Raw genomic sequence first — 6,891 nt, forward strand, 5'->3', positions numbered from 1 at the left:
GTCCTGAGCTTCCCTGGTGGTCCAGGTAAGACTCTTCCTGCCAATGCAGGGGACGTGGGTTTGATCCCTGGTCCCGGAAGACCCCGCATGCCGCGAGGTATCTAAGCCTATGCACCACAACGACTGAAGCCTGGGTGCCCTGGAGCCTGAGCTCCACGCCCAGAGAAGCCCACACAGTTAGAGCAAGCCCGTGCACAGCAGTGAGGACCCAGCGCCGTCAAAAATTAATTCATGAATTAAATTAAAAAAAGAAAAAGTCCTGCTCTTTCTTGTCAAAGGACTGATCTGACTGGTCTTTGTTTCTACAACCAGAAGGGTGTGTAGCTGGGGAAACTTCATCAAACAAACTCAAAGAGTTACCAAGTTTATAAAGGTCTTAAGCCCTCTTCCTTTATAAAATCAACTTTCAACTTCAATTATCTTGGAGATGTGTGCGAGTGCAAAGTTTCTAAGGAAAATTCTGCTGAAAACATTTTTTAAAGAACCCCCAAAGTTCTTAAGCAATAGCTCTTTCGGTCATCAAATTTCAGACAATAACGTAATCACATTTCCTTGTATTTTCCCAAGAATGCATTAAATGTGGGTTACTTGCCTTCACTTGACATAATTCATCTCATTAATGCCCTTTCCATATTTTTCCTCATAAAAGTCAAATTTGATACCTGAAATATTAGGATATATATTTCCCAAAGGGATTTATGCCCTGAAAAGAAAAAAAAATTTAAGGGGTTGCACAACTTACTAGGCAAAAACAAATGAAATTGTAGCTGTCACACTGCTAAATAAAAACTGTTCTTTGCCAAATGCATTTGGAAATATGGAAACATTGAGATTTCAGCAGGAAAGAACAGTTTTTTTTCTTGAACATTTTATTTTGTCTTGGGGTATAGCCGAATAAAAATGTTGTGATAGTGAAGGGACTCAGCCATCCATATCCCTGTATCCATTCTCCCCTAAACACCTCTCCCATCCAGGCTGCCACAGAACCTTGAGCAGAGCTCCTTGTGCTATACAGTAGGTCCTTGTTGGTTATTGATTTTAAACATAGCTGTGTGTACATGTCCATCTCAAACTCCCTAACTATCCCTTCCTCCAGGCAACCATAAGCTTGTTCTGTAAGTCTGTTGAGATAGGAAAGAACAATTTTAGACATAAACCATCCTTGTCTGCCAACTTTATTAATAATGGTAGAGATATTTCTCCATAAAACAGGTAATACAAAAATCCTCCCATTCCCTATTTTCCTCCTTTAAGATTTTGCTTTTCTTTTGAGACATTTCAGATGAACCCTCCATGTCTTGACAAGCAAATCCCTGCAAGCCCACCGCACGTGGAGGTGTGGCTTTGCAGACACGAACAGAGAGGCAGCTGTGTATTTCTAAGACCTAACTTTGAAAATGGATGACCTTCCTCTTGAGACATACCTCAGGACAGGAATATAACATACTTCCCCAAACAAAGACAATTACCTACAAAATGGAAGGCTTCATAGTATCAGCTAATAAACCACAGTTCTGAAAAAACATATAAACACAGATAAAGAAATTGAATATATCCATAGCAAAGATAGACAGGAAAATGTACCATTATTACTGTTGCATATTTTCATTGGGAAAATAAAATAAACCATGGTTTACAATGTTTCCTTGTCCTCCCCATCCCATCCCCCCCCAATCTCATTTTACATGTTAAGTCAACCAATTAAAAATGAATAGGTTAATTAACAGCTATATGAGGAGTCACTCCTGTACAAACACTCTCCATATTTATCTGTAGAGTATCCCATCTCTGCTCAGCGGCACACAAATAGAAGTGTATATACACGCAGCTAAAAAGGGAAGACCGAAAAAAAAAAAAGCAGAAATAAAACCTACCTTTAAAGCATAGTGCAAAAATACACCACCAGACACACAGCGCAAAGCGAAGGACTCCCTGACCCCCGCGGGGCAGCATGATTAAAACCCTCTGATTTCTTGTCCCAGTCAAAGGATTATGGAAAACAAAGAGCTATCAACCAGCCACTCACACCGGACTTTAAATCACCAGAGTCCACTGCAGTCCCAGCGTCTTCAGTGAAATGAAAACCTTCACAAGTATAACACGGTCGCTCCCAATATCAGAGGCTGAAGCCAACCGGAAGGGCAAACCCAAAGGACTCAATCTGATATCAGATGAGGCATCTCATCTTCTGACACTCCAGATCGCTTCCCGCGCAGGAGCGAAGAAGAGAAGAAGCGGGAGGGGCGGCTGGGCAGACAGCCCCGAGGAGGGATGGCCAACTCTGTCGTGGTTAGTGCATCTTTGCCGAGCATCTTTTCCCAGCCACGGTCCTGAGGGCAGCGAACACACCTTTCCTGAGCTGCAGCTCTAGGTAAAGTGCCTGCCAGGTCCCAATGCGTGTGTTCTGATTCACTGAGTTCTCTAGCTCATCGGGGCTTAACCTTGTTACCAGAAAGCATTCTAAAATAGGAGTCCCTGTTAGGTGTGGCTCTGGGAGAACAGAATTAATTTGGTTTCGCCTGACTTCTAGTGCCTGGTCCTTCTGTGCTCAGAGATCGTCCTACAGGGACTAGAGATCAGCCTCCTGAGAACGAGAAGAATGAATACTGAACACAGGATGCAAACTGGACTGTTTTATATTTAGACATCCTTGTCACCAGTTCATTTTCTTATCATCCGTTTCTTTCCTCTGTAAGTTGTGTCAGTAACATTCTGATGAATTATGCTTTCTGGCCAGATGTTGGTGTTGGTTAAGGGTGAGTTAGCAGCAAAATGAGAAGACAACCTACAGAATGGGGGAATTTATTGGCAGATCAAATAAGGGGTTCGTATCCAAAATATGTAAGGAACTCACAAAACTCAAGAGCAAATGAATAAATCCCAGTTGAGAAATGGTCAGAGGACCTGAATAGACAATTTTCCAAAGAAGACACAGATGCGATGGGTATATGGAAAGGGGCTCAACCTCACTTAATCATCAGGAAATGTGAATCTAACCACAAAGAGGTGTCTCCACCTACCTACCAAGATGGTGTTGTAAGAAGACAAGAGATAGCCAGTGTTACTGGAGAAAAGGGAATCCCCATAGAGTGTTTGGAATGTAAATTGGTGCAGCCGCCCTGGAAAACAGTAGAAAGATTCCTCAAAAAATTAAAACTAAGACTACCATACGATCTAGTGATCTCACCTCTGGGAATACATCCAAAGGAAATGAAAGCAATTTCTCTGAGCAATATCTGAACTTCCAAAATCGTTGCAGCATTAATATTCACAAGATATGGAAACAGCCTGGTGTCCTGCGATGGATGAATGAATGAAGAAGTTGTGATATGCATTTATGTGTGTGTATAACAGAATAGTATTCAGCCATGCAAAAGAAGGAAATTCTGCTGTTTGTGACAACAAGGATGAACCTGGACACATTAAGCTCAGTGCAATAAGCCAGAGGCAGACAAATACTGTATGATTTCATGTGCCTGTGGGATCTAAAAAATTCCAGACTCATAGAAGCAGAGCGTAGGATGGCATGTTGGTAGGAAGTGGGATGGGGTGATGACGATGACATGCTGTTGGTCGAAGGGCAGAACCTTTCAGTCATAGATGGATAAGTGCTGGTGATCTAATGTATAGCACGGTGACTACAGTGACCATATCTTTGAAATTTGCGAAGAAAATAGACCTCAAGTGTTCTTACCACCCCTCAACACAAATGCATCGTGATGGTGTGAGTGATGCGTTAGCCTAATCATGATGCTCATTTCACAATATAATATATGTCAAATTGTCACTTTGTACACTGTAAGTATACACACTTTCTATTGGTCAATTACACCTCACTAAAGCTGAGGGAAAAGAAAAGGAGTGAGACCCCAAGATGATGCCCCAGGGTCCTCCCATCCAAGCATTCCATGACATCATCACGGAAACTACACTTGGCAACTGTGCAGGCTTTAGACTAACAGTTTCCCTCACGATTACACTGGCCTTGTATCTCCTTCAAGAACGATCACTTATTTAGCACCAGACTGAGACCAGGTGCTGGGCTGGTTGCCGGGATATGTCACCTTAAGATGTTAGTCAGTCTCCTTGAAGCACAGGGGCTTTTGCCCTTTGCCAAAATGTCATGAGGAGTTTGCAGAAAAAGTATCTGGACAACACTTTACTGTGATGGATGAAAAGCCATCGCATACCCTGAAATGGGGCTGTGCCTCGCTAGTTTTTAGGGTAAAACCCAAACCAGGTTGGCTATTTTCAAGGTACCAACAACATTTTCTAGCGTTTCTATTGCTCAGGCTTTGATGGGTTTGTTCTTCATACTTTCTAACAGACACATACTGCATTCAGCAGGAAAACTGCTATCTCACATCTTCTGTTTTGTCCAACCATCCTTCTATGTAGCCATCCCCTGTCAGCTTAAAGAGCCCCTCTAGTGGAAGGATTCTGATGGAATTCATCCATCATCGGTCTTTCTCCCAGGAGCGTGCAGACGTCTGTCCCTGGTGCTAAGGTGCAGAGTGGGGGATAGGGGGACTTTGTGGGTGGGAGGGGGTCACAGAGGGTCCTCACCAGAGGTGAAGGAGGCAGAGGAAAGAACATGGACTTTAGAGTCAGACAGATTTGGATTCTGGCCCCAGTACTTAGCATCCCTTGAGATCTGCCATCATCAGAAAGATGTGATTAAATTTGGTAACATAAATCCTTTAATCTCTCTCTACCCAATTTTTCATGGAATTTTTACTCAATCTCTTACCGGTACAAATAAGTAAGATGATTAAGTGAATCTAAAGCCTGAACATATTTTAAGTATATTTTTAAAAATATTTCTTAAAATGTTTAAAATATTTTAAGATGTATTTTAAATATTTTCAGAAAGAGTATATTTTAAAAGCTTGTAAAGTAAATGCATTCTCCCATTCAAAGAAAATGTTTAAACTATCCCCTCATTATCAGAAAAATGCTTGAACTTTGTCCCTGAATTATGAACTTCAAGTCATTTTTTAAAATTGCAGAGAAAGAGGTTAAGAACAAGCGTTCCAGGGAAAACAAGCATACTTTCAAAAAAATTTTTTTAATTCAAGTAATAAAAGTTTAAAGACAATGTGTATTTTCCTGATATTGCTGTACCATTTCAACTTCACATTCTGTGATTAGCTTTTGCTTCGCCTTGTTGAACCAGTTGAAAGTTTCACGTTACTGATTATGGTTTATGCAGGTGGAAAGGCAGCCTGGAGGGGAGAGGTTAATTAACATGGGAAGAGCTGGGGCGTTTCTCCTTCCCCCACTTAACCTGCACCCCCATAACCTCCTCCTTCCTCTCGGCCAGTTCCAAAGGGAAAAAGGAAGAAGCAGTGGATCTTAACTTTCTTCAAGACCATGAATGTCTGATAAAGACTATGGATTCTGTGCCCCCCACCCATTTGCATCAAACACCATGTGTCATATAATTCCCAGGGGTCCCAGACCTGTGGAGGGCAGCCCTGGGTAGAGGCAGCTGCAGGTGGTTCCATCGTCTTCCCAGGATCTGTCCCCAGTCACTCCACATCCTCCCTTTTTCTTTTTTTGGGTTGTTGTTGTTATTTAGTGACATGTTATTTAGCTGGCCAGGCTCCTCTGTCCATGGGATTCTCCAGGCAAGAATACTGGAGTGGGTTGCCATTTCCTCCTCCAGGGGATCTTCCCGACCCAGGGATTGAACCCTGGTCTCCTGCACTGCAGGCAGATTCTTTACTGACTGAGCTACCAGGGAAGCCCTTAGTGACATTATTAATATTTATTAATTTTATTTATAAATAAATTTATTTATAAATAAAATATTTACTAATATTCTCCTTATAGCATATGTGCCACCATACTGAGCACCATTGTTAATATCATTGCAGGTCTAAGTTGGGGCAAAACAGTTTTAAGGGCTCAAAAAAAAAATGGCAGTTTATCTGAACAATATACACGACACCACAAGCCATGCAACATCTACACATCCTCTTTTTTTCAGAATAACATATTCTAAACAGCTACTGTGTCAGGAAATCAGGACTTCCCTGGTGGCCCAGCAGTTGAGACATTAACCTTCCATGGCAGGGGGCGTGGGTTTAATCTGTGGTCACTGGGATTTTCCACATGATGCAGTGAAAAAAAAGGTTAGCACCTTAAAAAGCTAATGTGTCAGGAAATTGATAGGCTTCAGAGACTAATTGTTGGCTTCCTTTTTGGATTTTATCCATAGAAGCAAGTTTCAATTTGGAGGTTTTCTTCAGGTGGAGAAAAGTGATACTGGTTAATATGAAGCTTTTTTTATTAATATATTTTAAGCTTTTCCCTCCCTAGCTGCTAAATTAAAGCTATTGCTTCATTCTGCTCTACAAATAAAGGAGACTATTTGATACCGTTCCATAAAATTGGTTATGTTCTTATTTGAAGTTTCAGGGATTTGGGGCATAGAAATTGCATGAATGAACATTTCATTGACCTTTTTCCCACTGTCAGTTCTCTTTAAACTCAAATGAGAAGACTCTTCAGTTGTCCCTAAATAAATGTAAAGGAAATAAACCTTTAAACATGTATTATTTATAAATCCACTGCAGCAAAACATCTTCAATAATTTAATGATCCCATATGCTTGGCTTTGCTTTTTTTTTAAACTGTCATTAAACACTCATGTGTTTAATATCCCTAGTCAATAGCATTTCAAATCCACCCCACTTGACATTTCCCAGACAAGAAAAAAAAAATAGCAAGAAGGGTAGTATTCAAATTAAATGGTCATTTTAGACCACAGAGAAACTTTAAATAAATAGCTCATAAGAGAGGCTCAAATGAACCGTACAACACACACATTTTGTCCATGTTAATTTTAAGAAATAGAGAAAGCCTTAGAAGCTGGGCTGGGGTCAA

Source organism: Muntiacus reevesi, chromosome 10, assembly GCF_963930625.1.
Source record: "Muntiacus reevesi chromosome 10, mMunRee1.1, whole genome shotgun sequence".
In the NCBI taxonomy this organism is placed as follows: domain Eukaryota; kingdom Metazoa; phylum Chordata; class Mammalia; order Artiodactyla; family Cervidae; genus Muntiacus; species Muntiacus reevesi.